We start from the raw sequence: 19,675 nt of genomic DNA on the forward strand, positions 1-19,675 counted from the left end.
TTCGTCCGTCAAAAATTATCGACCCTCTCTTTCTATCTCTCTCTCTATCTATCTCTATATCTCTCTCTCTCTCTCTCACACACACACACACACAAATTATCGCTTTTTGTATCATCAACTTTTGTCATCAACTTTGTTACATCAAAAACAGAATCTTCGCTACTTTCTTTTGATTTATTAAAAAATAAGCAAAACTAATGAGCCACATTTTCTTGTTTTTTTTTGGGGGGGGGGGGGTAACTACCACATTTAATAAAGTCCGATTACAATTCACTTATTTTGTAATTTCGTCGGTAACAACTTACCGACTCTCCCTCTCTCTCTTCCCCCTCCCTCTCCCCTCTCTCTCTATCGCTTTTTGTATTACTACTGTCATAAACTTTGTTACATAAAAAAACCTTCGCTGCTTTCTTTTTCTGAGGTTTTGATTCATTAAAACAAGCCAAACTAATGAACCACTATTTTTTTGGGGGGGGGGAAGTATACTTCCATTGTTATAGATGTCCGATGATTTCTTTCCTTTTTTTTGTTTATTGAAAACACAACGAATTTCGTCCGTCACAACTTATCAACTCTCCCCCTCTCTCTCTCTCTTTACTTCTCTCCCTCCCCCTCCTTCTTCTTCCCCTCTCCTCTTCCACTCCCCTTCTCTCTCTCCCTACTCCTCCCTCCCTCTGCATTTCGATTCATCTCAAACCCGACAGCTAAAAGGGTTGTTTTTTTTTGCACCTTCTTTTCCTTATTTTCGTTAGTTTCGAGCCTGCCTACTATTTTTTTTTATTTTTTATTTTTATTTTTTATTTTTTCACCTCTCCCCACCCGGGCTTCCTACTGGGGCATTTTTTTTTCTTTTTCCCCCCTCGCTGTTATTTTTTGTGTTTATTTTTCGGCTACATTTTTAAAAATATTTGGGAGGGGTAGTTCCATAGTTATAGATATCCGATAAAGTTTTTCCTTATTTTCTTTACGACGAATTTCGTCAGTCACAAATTACCAACTCTCCCTCCCTCTCTCTCTTTCTCTCCTTCTTTCTCTCCTTCTTTCTTTCTCTTTTTCTCTCCCTCTCTCTTTCTCTTCTCTTCTCTCTCTCTCTCTCTCTCTCTCTCTCTCTCTCTACTGTCATCCACTTTGTTACATAAAAAACCTTCGCTGCTTTCTTTAATATTTTGATTTATTCAAAAGCAAGCCAAACTAATGAGCCACATTTTGGGAGGCCGGGGTAGGGAAACTTCCATAGTTATGGATGTCCGATTAAGTTTTCCCTTATTTTCTTTATTGAATTTCATCCATCCAAACTTACCGACTCTACCTCCTCTCTCTCTCTCTCTCTCTCTCTCTCTATCTATCTATCTATCTATCTATCTTTCGATCGATCCATCTATCCATCCATTTCGAACGCGATGACTAAAAGATTTTTTCCAACTTAGTCCTTCACACCTACTATTTGAAAATGTTATTTTATTTTATATCACTGTTCTCAACCCGGGCTGCCTACCTTATATATTTTTTTCTTTTTCCCCTCGCTGCTACTTTTTGTACATTTATTTCGGCTGGAGGTTGTTTAATATCCTTACTAACCAACCTCTTTCAACCCGATTTTACCATGGGCAGGGTGAAGGTAGCCATTCAGATCGCCGTTCTTACTATGAGGAGTTGAAATTGTCTATTCCAGAATCCGTTCTTAGCATCAGGAGGTTGACAGTTTGACAGCAACGACAACAACAATAAAAACCGTAATGTAATTAATTCGATGTGGGGACATGCTTCCACCGGGCAACGCCGGTTAGCGGATGCTGTTAGTAATCAATATTTTATTAGTTTTGGGGCGAATTAGGATCGGCGCACACTCTGAATAATAACCTATACAAATGAATTATTTGATCATCTTACCGTGTTATCGAGAATATGTAGATAGATATTCGAAATAAACAATGATCGGTTTAAAAAAATAAAACCATAAAAAATCTTTTACATTCATGCAGAAGTATGTATAAACAGAAAATGTTGCTCGCCGAATTATTCCATAATATATAATACTACTTTAATAAGTTTAGGAGATTTCCCCGTATAATATATATATATATATATATATATATATATATATATATATATATATATATATATATATATATATATATATAACACCCTCTTATCAATAGCATTATAAAGCTAAATATTCATAATCTTAAGGCTATTTTTGATATTTTAGAGCATTTTACGAACTCCAAATCATGATCAGAAATGATCGATATGCCGTAAATGGGGCAAATAGGCAGAGCGATAAGTATAAGTACTCTAATAGAAATAATGACAACGAAAAACAGGAGACATAGAAGAAGAGGGGAAAGGAGAAAAGGAAACATTGTACAAAATAAAACCGTGCAGAAAAGGAATTCACAAAAAAAATCCAGCTTCCGTCAAGCTTATTTTATGACTAGAAAATCACATTTTAGAACCATTTATATATATATATATATATATATATATATATATATATATATATATATATATATATATATGTATAAAGTTTTCAGTTAACAAAATGTATAATTCGAAAACTAGAAGCACGTATAAATATTAATATAACTACTTATATATCAACCACATTAAGAGGTTCAATATTCAGAATAAAGCAATAATATAAGGACGATGAATTTAAATTCTGTAAATTGAAATTTACAACAGATCTATTTTCGACAAGAACTTATGCAATAAAATTCTGTTTAAATCTTGGAAAAATGACACAGAAAAGCATTTTTTTTAGCCATATCGCATTAATTGGGTATCAGTTTATGAGTAGAAATAAGTTATTCAAGAAAGGCAAGGAGTCTGTAAGTGATAATGAGAAGAAATGTAGGAAGTGTAAGGCAGTCAGAACAGCAGAGTTGATTGGCCAAATACTGAATATCATGGATAAACAGCGTGGTGTGTGTATAGAAACAATACGTTCACAGTTTAATGTCTTTGTGGGAATGTACACACAATTATTCGCGTGAAACTGAAAATGCGAAAGTTTTCCTAAAGATGCTCAGAGAAGATATAGAAAAGATGTTATGACAGCAGGGAAATGGCCGAGCTGATAAATTCAGTTATCGCCGTTTTTGATGCTCTAATGATTTGCGATGAAAGCTGAATCTACTGCTATGATCCAGAGAGAAAGAATTCCCAGTGGAAGCATACTGACTCTCCCGTACTCAAGATGGTCAAATAGAGCAAACGCAAATAATCAATAATCGAAATAATTTGATGACTGAAAAAACAGGCGATTTTGACCAAAGTTAACACATTATACCGACAAACACAACAATTGCATTTGAAAAGTTTCCTTATCACACAAGCGGAAAGGGTGGCAATTAAATTTGACGATCGTTTTTTTATATGACAGGGGCGCGTTCGAAATGAATGTTTCTGTGTAGAGCACAATTGAAAAATGATACTTGACGTTTGCATTTTGAATTTTAATTCAAGATATTATATAAAATAATTTTATAAAAACCTTAGTATTGTAAATTATATCACTGCATATAGCAGGCAATCGAAAATGGACAGTTTTGCCCAATTCGATGACAATAAAAAATATATGATTACCGGATGTCTATGCTAGTATATATATATATATATATATATATATATATATATATATATTGTGTACAGAAAGTTGTTAGTTGAGACAGATCATTGGTACCGTCGGTTTCAAGCCCGATAATAAGGCCCGTTTAAGGTATCCTTATCAAGCTCTCTTCAACCAATATTCGTCTATCTTATAACCGGAAATGTGAAGTATATATACCTCGCGAATTCACGTTTAATTCTCGTTTTGTTAACCCCCCCCCCATTTTGATCGGATGATGTAATACCTAATTTTAAACTTTGAACTATTTAAATTTAAGATCTAATTTCGAAAAAAAATGTCCTTATATAAATCGATTTTAATTTGAACCCAAATTAATTTTAAAATCTCTTTTCTTATGTATAAAAATTTTAAAATAAATCTGTATACAGATTATATGGTGTATATTTTAAAGGGTAAACAGAGAAAAGTGTAAAAAGTGTAATGGGTAAAAAGAGAAAGGGGTAAAAGGAGAAATTTGCAACAAGATAATAGAGTAATAACAGAAGAGGGTAAACAGAAAAGGGTAAAAAAGAAACGGTAAAATGAGAAAAGGGTAAAAAGGGGAAATGGTAAAGAGAGAAAAGGGTAAACAGAGACAAGGGTAAAGGGAGAAAATGGTAAAAATAGTAAATGGTAAAAGGAGAAAATGGTAAAAGGAGAAAAGTTTTAAAAGAAAAATGGGTAAAAAGAGAAAAGGGTAAAAAAAGAAAAGGGTAAAAAGAGAACAGGGTAAAAAGAGGAAAGGTAAAGAAGAGTAAAAGGTAAAAAGAGAAAAGGGTGAAAGGAGAACAGGGTAAAAAGAGGAAAGAAGAGTAAAAAGAGAAGCGGGTGAAATTGGTAAAGGGTAAAAAGAGAAAGTTGTAAAATGGGAGAAGGGATAAAAGAAAAAATTTGAAAAACGGGGTAAAAAGAAAAGGGGAAAAAGAGAAGATAGTAAACAGAGAATGGTGTAAAAAGAGAAAAGAGTAAAACAGAAAAAGATAAAAAGAGGAAAGGGGAAAAAGAGAAAAGGATAACAGAACAAAAGGGTTAAAAGAGAAAGATTAAAAATGGAAAAGGTAAAGGAGCAAAGGATAGAAAGATAAAGGGTAAAAAGAGAAAAGTGTAAAAAGGGAAAAGAGTAAAAGACAAAAAGGTTAAAGGAGAATAGGTTAAAAAGAGAAAAGGGTAAAAAGATAAAAAGGGTAAAAAGAGAAAAAGAAAAAAGTTAAAAGTGTAAAAGGAAAAATGGTAAAAAGAGAATAATGTAAAAAGAGGGAAGGGTAATACGAGAAAAAGGTTAAAGGGAAAGGGTAAAAAGAGGAAAGGTTAAAAGAGAAATGGGTAAAAAGAGAAAATTGTAGAAAGAGAAGAGGGTAAACAGAAACAAGGGTAAAAAAGAAATGCGTAAAGGAGAAAGGTAAAAAGAAAAAAGGGTTAAAACACAAAATGGTAAAGCAAAAAGGGTAAAAGGAAAAAAGGGTAAAAAGAGAAAATGGTAAAAGTAGAAAAGGGTAAAAGGAGAAAAGTGTAAAAGGAGAAAAGTGTAAAAGGAGAAAAGTGTAAAAGGAGAAAAGTGTAAAAGGAGAAAATGGTAAAAGGAGAAAATGGTAAAAGGAGAAAAGGATAAAAAGAGGAAAGGCTAAAAGGGGAAAACGGTAAAAGAAGAAAATTGTAATAAGAGAGAAGGGGAAAAGTGTAAAAGGAGAAAATGGTCAAAAAAGAAAAGGATAAAAAGTGAAAAGAGTAAAGAGAGAAATGAGTAAAAAGAGAAATGGGTAAGAAGAGAAAAGAGTTTAAAAAGAGACAAGGTTAAAAGGAGAAAATGGCAAAAAGAGAGAAGGTAAAAAAGAGAAAAGGGTAAAAAGTAAAAAAGGTTAGAATGAGAAAAGGGTAAAAAGACAAAAAGGTAAAAAGGTGAAAAGTGTAAAAGGAAAATGGTACAAAGAGAATGGTGTAAAAAGAGGGAAGAGTAAGAAGAGAAAAAGGTAAAAGGAAAAAGGGTAAAAAGAGAAAAGAGTAAAAAGGGCAAAGGGGAAAAGGAGAAAAGGGCAAAAAGAGAAAAGGTTAAAAAGAGAAAATGTTAAAATAAGAAACGGGCAAACAGAAAAAACGATCAAACAGAAAAAAGGGTAAAAAGTGAAAAGGTTAAAAAGAGAAATCTGTAAAAAAGAAAAGGTTAAAAAGAGAATGTGCTTATCTTGCCCTTTTTTCTCTCACGCCATCTTTTTAAAATTGTTCATTTTCTCCGAAAAATGAATTTTTTTAAAATATCTTATTTGTAAAATTTACCAACAAACTTACAAATATTTTTTCGCTATTCATACATTGACAAATGAAAACAGACGTCTAGTGGTACGGACTTGTCCAAATTAAGAAAAAAATACTAGATTCGTGTTTTGGTTTTGATGTAGATTTACATCCGCCGGAAAATAAGCTGATTTCATACACACAATAAATTCTGCCGTTTAAGCGATTACATGTGAACCATCTGAAGGGAAATATCGATTATTTTTTAAATATAATATGAGGGATCATTTTCACATGTAGATTTACTGCAAAATGATCCCCAAATTCAGAGCCAATTCAACGTTTTAGAGCATGTAACTAAATTGTTTATTTTTCTATGGAAGTAAAATCCGTTGTTGCTGTTGATGTTGTTGTCGTTCTTTAAAATAAGAAACGGCGTGTAGTTAAAACAAAATATAAGATTAAAAAATATTGTAAAATTTGCAGTTTAACATTTGCTCCAATAACTTGGCAATCAAACAGACAAGATTATGGCATTTGAAAGCGATTATGTGTGAACACCGTGAAGAACGGAAAAGAAAACAATATTTTAGAATTAAGAATGGAGGATTAATTTCAATTATATTCAACGGAAAATTGCGCATTCTTGCTTTTTCAAGCAGGTAACAAAATGCAAGTGTCAATGCTACACATGTTTTCCTAAAAAGTTCATCTGCCCCAATACAATAAAAAGCATTGAATAACCCATTATAAACAAATTAGAATATCATTAGAATAACAATATTATTTAGCTTGTAGGGAGAAAAATGGAGAGAGAAAGCGAGCAGAGTATTGATTTTATCTTTTTATTCTTTTTTAATTTTCATTTCGTTTTGCAAACACTTTAACTTTAGCTTAATGGCTAACCTAACGAAACTTATATCTCACATGTATGCATATATGTATATACGCACATATTGCCCTAATTTTGATTACCACTTTTATTATTAAGAGTATTAATAATATGCGCTAAAATTTATGATATTTTAGCGCATACATTCAAGTTAAGTTAACTACTTTGCCGGTTTATATATATTAATGGGAGAATTCCATAAAGGCGCCAATATACTTTGAGTTGCAGATTAAAACAGGAAATTTGAATGGGGATTTTATGTAGCATTTCTCCCTTTCCGTAATTTAAAAGTAGGTCTTACAAGATTCCCCACGTCTCTACCACAAACATTGTTTTTCTTCTAGTTGGCTTTGTGCCAGACAAAGATAGTCTGGCTTGAATATATATCACAATATAATCACAACTATCACCACTAATATTACACTTACTACCCCTCCCTAATTTTCTCAGCCCTTATTGTAGATTTGGCTGCCCCTGCTTCTGCAATTGATGAGTGGTTCTCCTCAAAATGGCGACCGGTTTAACCTCCTATTCACCTCGTTTCATGTGAAGTCAAGCGGTGACGTGTCCCCTCTCCCGACCCCCTGAGAACTGACACAGAAATCATTGCACTTTTTACACATTGATCCGCTTATCTATGGCTTCAATCCGATCATGGTGAAGGAGGAGAAACTGTTATAGAAAACAGTGCCGGTACGATGGGGCTAATCGCACTCCCCCCTCTACCTACCAATGTTTGTTTTTATTCAGAAATTTTGGAAAATAGCAAGTAAATTATAAGTACACATTCAACATTCATTCAATAAATCATATGTTCATAGTTTAGCATATTAACACACTTTTTAAACGAAAAAATTGGAGATTATTGATGTTCGATCCTAAATATTTGGATAGTAACGTTATTTGTTGTAATATCTTATCAGAATCTATCATACTAAAGTATGCTTACGATTAAATGATTGAAAATTCGCTGCTGAAATCATCGATGCCTGCACTATCCAGCAGGAACCTCACCATGAGGTTTAGCTATGGAAACTAGTAACACGCCACGTGACATAGATTGTTAGCTGCGATACCATTGTATGAGTAAGGGTTTTTGTTGAAATCGATATATGTTACTAATGTCGGTGGAAATATGGTTGGCGCATTCTGTCGTTCCAGAAGTATTTTATTTCTGAATAAAATTATTAAGTATCAGAGTAAGATACGCCTTATCATACCTGAGAAGGTGACGGTCAGAGAAACTGTTCCTGCATTTAAAAAGTACAACATCGAAATCTAGTGAGAAATTATCTCCATTCTTTCCGAAAGCCACATACGAGATGCTGCTTGTCATTGTCTAATTTATCGATATTTCTATAGAAGGTACTCGACCACAAAACATTCACAGCAAGAACTTGCCTTTTTAACACGATTTTCTTAATTTTCTGAAAACAGAATTAACAGATTTTATTTCCAAGATCTTGTTACCACCCCTTTATTACCGACTTATACATGGTTGTATTTAAGTTCAATGCTAACAAATACATGTTGAGCCATATTATGTAGGCAATTATGTCCGCTCTGTTATTCATGTTCAACCCTTTAATAGCATTTGTCATCATTCAATCTTATTAACTTTTATCGTTAGTGACTTTTGGTACGTGTTTATTCATTAGTATAAAACATCGAATTATGTATTTTCTTAGCAGACATATAAATTCCCTCAAATCTTTCATAAGGTAAACTAATATCAGCTATCTGCATGTACTTATCTTTATGTTTTTATCATTCGAAGTAGTCTATTTAACATACACGCAGGTTATAACGCACGTCTACCTCAAACACAAAAAGAGAACTTTCAACGAATGTCTATTATAGTACGGTTTATTGTTATAAGCTTGCAATGACATTATAAATACGTTTTATAGTGAAACATGGTTACTGAGTATGCGGCTTTGTTGCAAATTCAACAGAACTGCGCAATCGACTATTCGCCTGACGCCAACAAACGGTCATCACAATCTTATAGCTCTGCAAATGTGTTGCAAGTGAAATTCAATGCATATTCGTAAATAACATACCAATAATATTTTATTTTTTTCTTTATTGATGATTAGATTTTGTAACCTACACTCCTATGTAGATATGCATTACATACATAGTTTCCATCTTTTTATAACAAAATAAATTTAAGATGATTAATATCATGCATATAGACATTTTGATATATCGGACAAACGATGTAAAGGTAAAAATGTATTAATGAACATGTATATAAAATATTTTTCATCTAATTTTAAAACAAAAAATAAATAATTGCGTTATATATTTGCAGTTAAGCGATATATATTAAGGATCGTTATTGTGTGTTCTGCTTGCGACAACTTTTAATGGATATAATATAATTGACATGCCCACACATTCTTCTCCTCGTCTCCCCGAACTTGTTGAGGCCCGAACAACATGCACATTTATAGAAACGGATATGCTGGAAGGAAACATCAAACTCAGTCCATACCCGTTCTTCTATCAACAAAGAACTTTTTCGTTAATTAACCTCGTGTTGTTTCAGAGGAATTATCAAACCAAGATGGTTGGAAGCATGATATCAGGTCAACATAAGAAATAGGGAGACTCGAAGACGGAGGATATCGGAAGGAGATGATTAATCATGTTTTGGTGGGTAGTTGAAGGAACTATCAGTTTTAACGTTATACAGTGTCCTGTCACACATCCACGCAATTCGTCTTTTTAATGCGTACTGAAAGCCACATCATCTATTTGAAACTGAAACATTTAAGAAAGAAATTAAAATTAAAACGAGTGCGTGCATTTACACTGCTCCTCAACAAAAATTTCAATTTTAAAAGTCGAATGATGCTAAAAATTACCTTTCAAATTTAAGTTTGAAAACGTCAAAATAAACATTATATCAAACGGAAGCAATGACAGGCTAACAAAAATGCAATTCCAATTAAAATCACTGAATATCAAAATGTTGTTTCTGAATATGTTAGATTTTGATTGATAATTGTATTGATTATCTGCACTTTTATTCTCATTTTACTGTTCTCATTTCTCACAGCGTTTTGGCAGATGTAACCTTCAACATTCTTCACATATATTTTGTCACACTCCTAATCTTTCTGTCGAACTGAAGAATCTGCACAGAATTTCGAACGGATTAACATTCTCTCATTCAGCAATGACATTCTAAAAGTTTTAAATAATTCTCAATTTTATTAAGAATATTGCACGTACTGAAAATTGCATATTCAATCTGTAGAATAGGGTTTCTTCGAACTGAATTTTTTCCAGGACATTATCAGTAACACTAGGAGTATTTGCGGGCAATTCGTTTATGGATTTTGAGAGCCTTCAAACTATTCTTGTCTTTCTTTGTAAAATGTTACTACTTACTATTACTACTGCTACTACTACTACAACACACACATACATATATATATATATATATATATAATACTATTAGCGGAAACAATGGAAATTACACATGGGACTTATTAATATGTAATATATTGACATTAGTATTTTGTATATGTTCTGCATAAATGGAGACGTTCTGATATTATTGTAGCTCTTTTGTTTAAAATGCAAAAGTATTTATATAAGCCAGCCGGGACGTCCGGCGTAGCCAAGCTTTTCTTGGGTTCTATGTACTGTTCAAAACTTTATGTGCATATATATATATATATATATATATATATATATATATATATATATATATATATATATATATATATATACACTTGTGCCCGATATTGTTCATACCCCTCGGATCTTTGAGATTTCTATAAGAATATTGCTCAAACCAGAAGGTAGACAATATTAAAGGGATTTCAAACAATAAATCAAGTATAATCATTTAATTTAAACTCAACAACTAAATAAATTATGCAAGTTTGAAACATTATACAAAGAAAAACAATAATGGCACTAGTTCAAAATTATTCATACCTCTCTTACTAATAGTCAATAGCATGCCCTTTATTCTTAATAACTGCCTGTAACCGTTTTGGATATTTATCAACAAGGTTTTTACAAGCATCAACACTGATTTTTGACCATTCTTCAATGCAGTAGTTCTCCAAATCCCTCAAATTTCTAGGTTTCCGCTTTTTAACCTCAGTTTTCAATATGTGCCAGACGTTTTCGATAGGGTTCAGGTCGGGACTCTGGCTAGGCCATTCCAAAACATTAATTTGATTATCCTCAAACCATTTCTTGACTATTTTGGCAGTATGTTATCGATCATTATCCTGTTAAAGGACCCAGTTTGGTCCTAAATGGAGCTTCTCTGCATCCTATCTAATGTTTTTCTGGGGTATCTCCAAATATTGCTCCTTCTTCATGGTTCCATCTATCTTGACCAAACTACCTGGATCACTAGCCGAAAAAGAGCCCCAAAACATTAGGCTACCACCACCATGTTTCACCGTGGGTATGGTGTTCTTTGGGTTGTAAGCTTCTCTTTTCTTTCTCCAAACGTAAGAAGCATCACAATGGCCAAACAATTCAATTTTTGTTTCGTCAGTCCACAAAATACTTGAGAAAACGGACTCTGGAGAATTCACATGGGTCCTAGCAAACTTTAGACGTGCTGCAAGGTGTTTTCCGGTGTGCAATGGAGTCCTTCTTGGTCTTCTTCCTTTCAGACCATTTTCATGCAGAGTCCTTTGCAATGTTTGTCTTGATATTTTTATGCCAGAAGACTCCAGATTTTCTAAAATGTCCTTAGTAGTGGTGGTTGGATTTGCATTAACACTTCTTACAATATTCCTGGTGGCTCTAGCAGACAGTTTCCTTTTCCTTCCTCTACCAATCAAGTTGTTTGTTGTGTGGTGGCTCTTGAATTTTTTGATGATGCTCTGTACTGTTGCTGTAGGGACCTCAAATTTATTGGAAATTGACTTGTAACCTAAACCATCCTTATGTGAATTCACAATTTTAGCCGTAAGATCATTATTAAGCTCTTTTTTCTTCCCCATTCTAATAATTTTTATTCTTTTATTGGTTTTCAGTTGATATCATTTTAATTTCTGAAAAAATGCAAAAAACGAAATGAAATTAATCAAAGGCTGTATAAAAACATTCAAAATAAGAATCAAACAGGAAACAAACAGTCAGAAACTCGATTAATACTGAAAAAATAAGGGGGTATGATTATTTTTGAACATTGCAAATTTTATAAATAGCTGTATATTTCTTTTATTACAAGTATCCCGAGATTTTAAAATGACGAAAATGATCAGAAGAGGTTTATTAAGAATATGTATCAATATGGACGTAAACAATAAATTCTTACAAAGTTACACCTAATAAACTCAACGGGGGGGTATGAATAATATCGGGCACAAGTGTATATATATATATAGTGTCCCGGTAACCTACATCTAAAATTTAAAGTGTTTAGTCCCAAAAGTGGCGGGTGAGGTTGTTAGAGTCTTCAAAACTTTGACCATCTTGGCAGCCAAATTCTCGCCCCAAAACTGATTAAACACTTGCTGCATGTCTGAATACCCTTTACGTAAAACTTCAAATGTTTAGACTCAAAATTGGCTGAATAGTTCGCTCGAATCTTTTTAACTTTGATTCCTTGGTACCCAAATGTTCGGCCAAAAACCAATTAAAAAGCTTGCCCTATGACTGAATATATTTTATGTAAAATTTTAAATGTTTAGCCCAAGAATTTGCTGAGAGGTCAAGTTTTTTCACTCTACCTCCAATTTTGACCCTTTACTATTTATTGTTTTTGGTTCAAATCAAGTTAAAATGTCTGACCCATGTCCAAGGAACATACATCTAAAGTTTCAAGTATTTAGACTCAAAATTGTCGGAGGAGTTTGGTAGAGTTTTCAGTGGTCAAATCGTTGAACTTTAACTCCTTGACTGCTAAATTTCTTGCCAAAAACCGATTAAAAAGATTTTCCAAAATCTTAATACCTCTTACGTCAACTGAGACTGTAGACTGAAAATTGACAGAGCAATTTTGTAGGGAGAATTACACAGACGGACAGACAGACAGACACACAGAGACACTTTCACTATATATATATATATATATATATATATATATATATATATATATATATATATATATATATATATAACTTAAATTCCTTCATCTATAATCGAAACCTAATCGTATGAAGAATTCTTGATGAAATTATTTATTACAAGAAATGGAAGTTTTTTTTTTTTACACAGTGATCACCACTTATCAAGGCCCGGAAGCCACTCAGGGATAAGGGTTATTGCAAGTACATCACGTTAGTGAGGAGATTTTATGAAGTGTTTAATTAGGGGGGGGCGGTTCATTAGGAATTTGTTAACATTAGACTTGAAGACATCCAAGTTGTAGTCCGGAGGGAAGCAGGCAGACGGAACAGAGTTCCACAGGCGTGCAGTTCTAAGAAAGAAGCTTTGCTCATGAAATCCGCATTTTGATTTAGGCACAGATATAGAGTGGGGGAAATTTTTCACAGTGGATTCAGCTAGACGGGTGTTTTTCGTGAAAGATTGGCGAGGGGGGACCAGGGATTGGAGTTCAGACGAGTTCTAACAATTAAACGGCAGTCACTCGGATGTTAGCAAATATAATACACACGTTATTCTATTAATATATAGATGATAATTTTTAAATACCAACAGACACTAGTGCTTCATAATTTCGGAATAATCAGTGCAGGAAGTTAGGATTACAGCCGGCCGTGAGATTCGAACCCGGCCACGAAGCTATTAGCTGAATCGATTAGCAAGGAACAACTCACACGGGCAACGTTAACTGCGATAAATCAAGTTTGAATGTATACATTTATTATTAAATGTCTAGACGTCCATCCAGAGTGACCTAATGATTATAATACCATGATCTGCCCATGCATTTTTCAGGTTTGGCTTTAAAACAAACAAAAACAATAGAAAATAAACAAATAAATTAAATAAACATGAATATACATAAACTATCACACATATATGTATGTATGTATATGTATATATATATATATATGTGCAGATATGTATGTACACATATGTATATTTATATATAAAAAAGGAAAAGGTATGCCTTAAACCACTAACCTAGATCTAAAACAGATCCTTTGTTCGATAAAATGCATGCCCATTGGCTGATAGGAAGGGGCGCGGTGGATACTAGAAAGCTGATTGGCTAACTGAAATCTTCAACAGAAGAGGACCATACAAAAACGAGAAACAACCACAGAATTCGCGCATAAGCCTGACGAATCCTAGAGTGGATGAAACGCCGAATATTCAGTGTTGCTTAATCGCCATATATATTTTATAAATTACTATATATATATATATATATATATATATATATATATATGTATATATATATGTGTATATATATATATGTTGTGTGTGTGCGTGTGTGTAAAAACCTTGAAGTGAATAGGAACACAGATTTATTAATCGTGTGGTATTAAGTCTTACAGAATATTCTGGGGGTTATATTATATAAGACAATCCCAAATAAAAAGAAAACAGCTCAATTTACTTAACAGAGCAAATGGAATTCATAGTTTTTTGTTTAAATTTAATTCAGAAAAACATCAATTTGCAGAAGGGAAATCTGCTGGTTAAAAAAAATATAGTTCCGATTTTTTTCTTTAACCCATGAATTTTCGATGTAGGCTCATCTCATTCGAGGAAAAGTCATTAGCAAATACTAGATCTAATTCGAAAAAAATATTGTTATTCAGCATATACAAAGGAAATATATTGAAAAATTAATGACATCTTTTTAGGGGACAGAGATAAAAAATCGTTTAAATAAGAGTAGATACAATGGACGGATATGAATTTATGGTATTCGGATGTCGTGGCAATCCTTGTAGATCCTATTTAATTATGAGGCATTTTTAGTCCTTAGATAATCCTTTGAGTATGGAAAAGTCCGCGGGTAATCCTCCTCATTTTTTGTTGTTATATTAGCCGTATGATATATTCGTTGGAACTATTTTCCTTTAATCGATTAGAATAATATATTAAACACCTCCGAAATGTTTTTGGTAAAAGCTTAGGATAACTTTTCAGATTAGATATTTTAAGGTTAGACTTAAATATGGATGCCATAAGATAAAACCCAAAATATAGTCAGGAAATATTATACAATTTGATGGATCATGATAGATATGCAGTATATTTTGAGCATTTTTCTTGTGTCCCGTGTTAACGTGATGTGAAGAGACAAAAAAGTTGATACTAAGAATTTGAAAATTGTGTCCCTAAGAGTTCGACTAGAAGAAAATGGGGTTAAGGCGTATAAAGGAAAGAGGAAGAAAAAGGAGTGATGGGGAGCGGCGTAATATAGAGTGCCTATTCATGTCAGTGTTTTCGGTGGAGGATGAGGAAAGCATTTCTTGGGACATATACAAGTACTTCAAGGCTGAGAGAATAGAATGAAAAACAAATAAAATAATAGAGTAGAAATTGTTAAATTCATGATAAAAGTGATTTAATTAAAGATAAATCTAAACTCTGATTACAATATACACTTTATACAAGAATGACCACGACACCTGGATGCCATAAATTCCTATCCTTGTATCTACTCTTAGTTCATGTATTTTCTTTATCTACGCCCCCTAAAAAGATGTAATTAATTTTCAATACACTTTTTTGCATGAGCTAAATAACAATATTATTTCGAATTAGATCTAATATATACTAATACTTTTTCATCTGAGATACGCCTACATCGAATATCCATGGGTTAGGAAAAAATCCGAACTGTTTCCTTCATTCACACAATAAATTTCTGTTGTGAACATTTCTGTTTCTTCTGAATGAAATTTTAACAAAAAATTATATATATATATATATATATATATATATATATATATATGTGTGTGTGTGTGTGTGTGTCTGTGTATGTATATATATATATATATATATATGTATATATGTGTATATATACATATCTATCCTATATATATATATATACATATATATATATATATATATATAAGTGAACGTGTCAGTGTGTCTGTGTGTCTGCGTACATTTCTATAAGCAATCACTCTGTCAATTGTAAGTCTACAGTCAAAATTTGATATACAGGGTTCTGAGATTTAAGAAAATTGAGCTAATAGGTTTTCGGCCAGAAATTTGGCAATTAAAGGGTCAAAATTCAACAATTTGACCTTTGAGGACTCGATCGCACTCCTCCCACAATTTTGGGTCTAAACACTTGAAATTTTAGATATAGACTCCTTGGACATGGATCTAACTTAATAACTTAAGTTGAGCCCAAAACAATAAATTTTAAGGGGACATAATAGGGGTCAAATTTTTAAAATTTACCTTTTTTATTGATTCTCAACATACACCTTCAAAAACCCGGGCAACGCCGGGCACCCATTGCTAGTCTCTCTCTCTCTTTCTCTCTCTCTCTCTCTCTCTCTCTCTCTCTATATATATATATATATATATATATATATATATATATATATACATATATAAAAGTAAAAGTGTATGTATGTCTGTGGGTCTGTGTGTCTGTGTACATTTCCCTACGCAATAACTCTGCCAATTTTTAGTCTACAGACTCGAAATTTGAGATATAGGATACTGAGATTTGGGAAAATCGATGTGATCCATTTTTGCCCAGAAATTTGGCGATTAAGGGGTCAAAGTTCAACGATTTCACCTTTGAGAACTCTACCGAACTCCTCCGACAATTTTCGGTCTACGCACTTGAAATTTTAGATATAGGTTCCTTGGACATTGATCTAACTTAATAACTTGATTTGAGCCCAAAACAATAAATGTTTAGGGGTCATAATAGGGGTCAAAGTTTAAAAAGAAAATGACCTCTGTGGTCTCTTCCAAATTACTCAGGCAATTTCTGGTCTAAATATTTGAAATTTTACATAATGGGTATTTAGAGATAGGGCTTTTCATCAGTTTTTGTCGAAAATTTTTAGTTACCAATATATAAATGTATGTATGTACGTCTGTTTTTTCTGCCTTAAATTTTCAATAGAGGAGACGGATTTTACCAAGATCAGTATCGTTTTAAAGTTACACCTTTCATACGACAAATATCGAAAAATTGGCTAAACACATTCATATCTTCCCCTTCAACTAGGCACTTTTCTACAGAGGGGGTCACTTTTTTCGCCAATATTTTTGAAAATTATTCTCTCCTGTAGATTGTCTACCTTAATTTTTAAAAAATGTCGCTTCCGGTTTGGCGGTGGTCGTAACAGCATAAACTTTAGGTTTCACGCCGTTCTTTTCCTCCTTTGTGATACGGGTTCGAGCCTGCCTTCCTACTACCACTTTTTTTTTGCTCAACATATACATCCAAACACCCGGGCGACGCCGGACTGAAATGCTAGTACGTATATATTTTTGTTTTCTATCTATCGATCTATATATCTATAAAAGTGAACGTCTCTACGTGTATCTGTGTGTCCGTGCGTGTATATTTCCCTTCGCAATAACTCTGTCAATTTTAAGTCTAAAGACTCGAAATTTGATATACAGGGTACCGAGATTAAGGAAACTCTTTGTAATCCATTTTCGGACTAAAATTTGGGTGTTAAGGGATCAAAGTCCAACGATTTGACCTTTAAGAACTTTACCAAACTCCTCTGACAGTTTTGGGTCTAAACACTTGAAATTTTAGATATAGGTTCCTTGGACATGGATCTAACTTAATAACTTGATATGACCCCAAAACAATAAATTTTACGGGGTTATAATAGGAGACAAAGTTAAAAAAATTGACTGCGTTATTTTTAGCTCAACCTACACCTTCATACACCCGGGCAACGCCAAGCTTAAATGCTAGTATATCTATAAAAGTGAACGTGTCTGTGTGTGCGTGTGTCTGTGTACATTTCCCTACGCAATAAGTCTGTCAATTTTAAGTCTACAGAATCGAAATTTGATATACAATGTACTGAGTTTTCGGAAAATCGATGTGATCGGCTTTTGGCCAGAAATTTGGCGATTAAGGGGTCAAAGTTCAACGATTTGAGCTGTGAGAACTCTACCGAACTCCTCCAACAATTTTGGATGTAAACACTAGAAATTTTAGATATAGGTTCCTTGGACATGAATCTAACTTAATAACTTGATTTGAGCCCAAAACAATACAATTTAAGGGATCATAATAGAGGTAAAAGTTTTTAAAAAATTGACCTCTGCGGTTTCTTTCAAATTACTCAATTTCTGGTCTATATATTTGAAATTTTACATAAAGGGTATTCAGAGATAGGGCAAGCCTTTTCATCAGTTTGGGTCGAAAAGTTTTAGTTACCAATATATAAACGTATGTATGCATGTCTGTTTGCATATCTGCCTTAAACTTTCAATAGAGGCGACGGATTTTACCAAGATCAGTATCATATTAAATGTCGATATTTCATACGACAGATATCGACAAATTGGTTAAAGAGCAAAAGTGTCGTCTTACTGTATACGGTTATTCTTTGTTTATAACGACAGAAAGTTTCCGTTCGAAATTACATCTAAGTTTCCGAATTTAAGATAAAAGTTTTCAAGTTTGACAAAATATGCTTGCACAAATCTTACTCTACATCGGACGAAACGTTAAAATAAATCAATATGAGAACAATCTTTTGAATAATCCAAATAAAACAAACAATGTTATTGCAAACTCAAGCACAATAAGCTAAATTATTTTTTCAACATGAACGTATCTGATCAACGAAAATACGATTTCAAATTTAACAATGTATGTGATATTGTATGTATTAATGTATCTCTCGAGAGGATCGTCGTTTTTAGAGGAATTGCTTTTGACATACCAAAGACTTTTGATATGGTATAGCATAAGGGTCAACTTCACAAGATTTTCAGCTAAGAAATAGCCGGAATAATCTCCTCAATTATTACATTCTTTCTTTCTGATATGTGCATAAGAGTAGTCGTTGATGAACAGAAACAGAATCTCATTGCGTCAACGCTAGCGTCCTTCATGTCCCATCTTGGGCCCAACTCTCTTGATCTTCATCAATGATCTCCCAAATAACATTTTTTAGTCCATACCATGACATTGGTGCAGACGACACTACTATCTATGGCAATACCAAAGCCCAGCAATGGCCAAGACCTCCCTTATTCACTATGTTCTGATCTTAAGTAGGCAATAGGGGAAAAAGATGGCTGTTAATTTAAACGCATTTAAAAACTAAACTTCTCTCTCTCTCCATCATCAATGCTTTGTTCCTATCTGACCCCAATTGAAATGAATAACTCTCGTCTTGTGGAAGCACCATGTTTGGACAATCTTCTAGGACTAATCTTTACTCCTGACCTGATATGGAAGACATGCATAAAATCCGTTGCCATAATCGCCAAAAAAATTGTCGAATCATTTTACCGCTCCAGAAGATATCTACATACTGATGCAATTTTCTACCTGTATAAGAGTCAAGAATTTTTGCAGGAGAGAGCTGGGACATATTATCCTGCCTTGATAGATTTCAAAACACGCCTGGAAACCTAATAGTGATGTATTTTTCTCTTTTCTGAAAATTCTTTCCCACAGAAGAGACGTTGCGAGCCTATCTCTTCTTTATCGTATTTTCACAGTATGTGCTCATTTGAGCTCCAATATATGATCCCCTTGTCAAATTCTCACAAACAATACTATACTAGCTACAACCATTACCAACAATTTCCTAATTTTCTAACTGTACCTTCAAAATTTTAAATTCAGATTCCATGAGCATGTTTTTATTTCTAGAACTGGTGGTCTGTGAAACTCTGTTTTGATGGCCTGCTTTCTGGCTGACTACTACAGGATTCTCTTCAAAACCAACGTAAACAAGTTCTTATGGAGTTGTTCAATTAAAAAGTCAAAGTATACACAATTTTAACAACTATAACTATGCTGTTGTCCCCGTGACTATTGTTCACTTTTATCCTCAAGTAGCCTTCTG

Source organism: Euprymna scolopes, chromosome 20 (assembly GCF_053919585.1).
Source record: "Euprymna scolopes isolate OS-2025 chromosome 20, ASM5391958v1, whole genome shotgun sequence".
NCBI classification, from domain to species: domain Eukaryota; kingdom Metazoa; phylum Mollusca; class Cephalopoda; order Sepiida; family Sepiolidae; genus Euprymna; species Euprymna scolopes.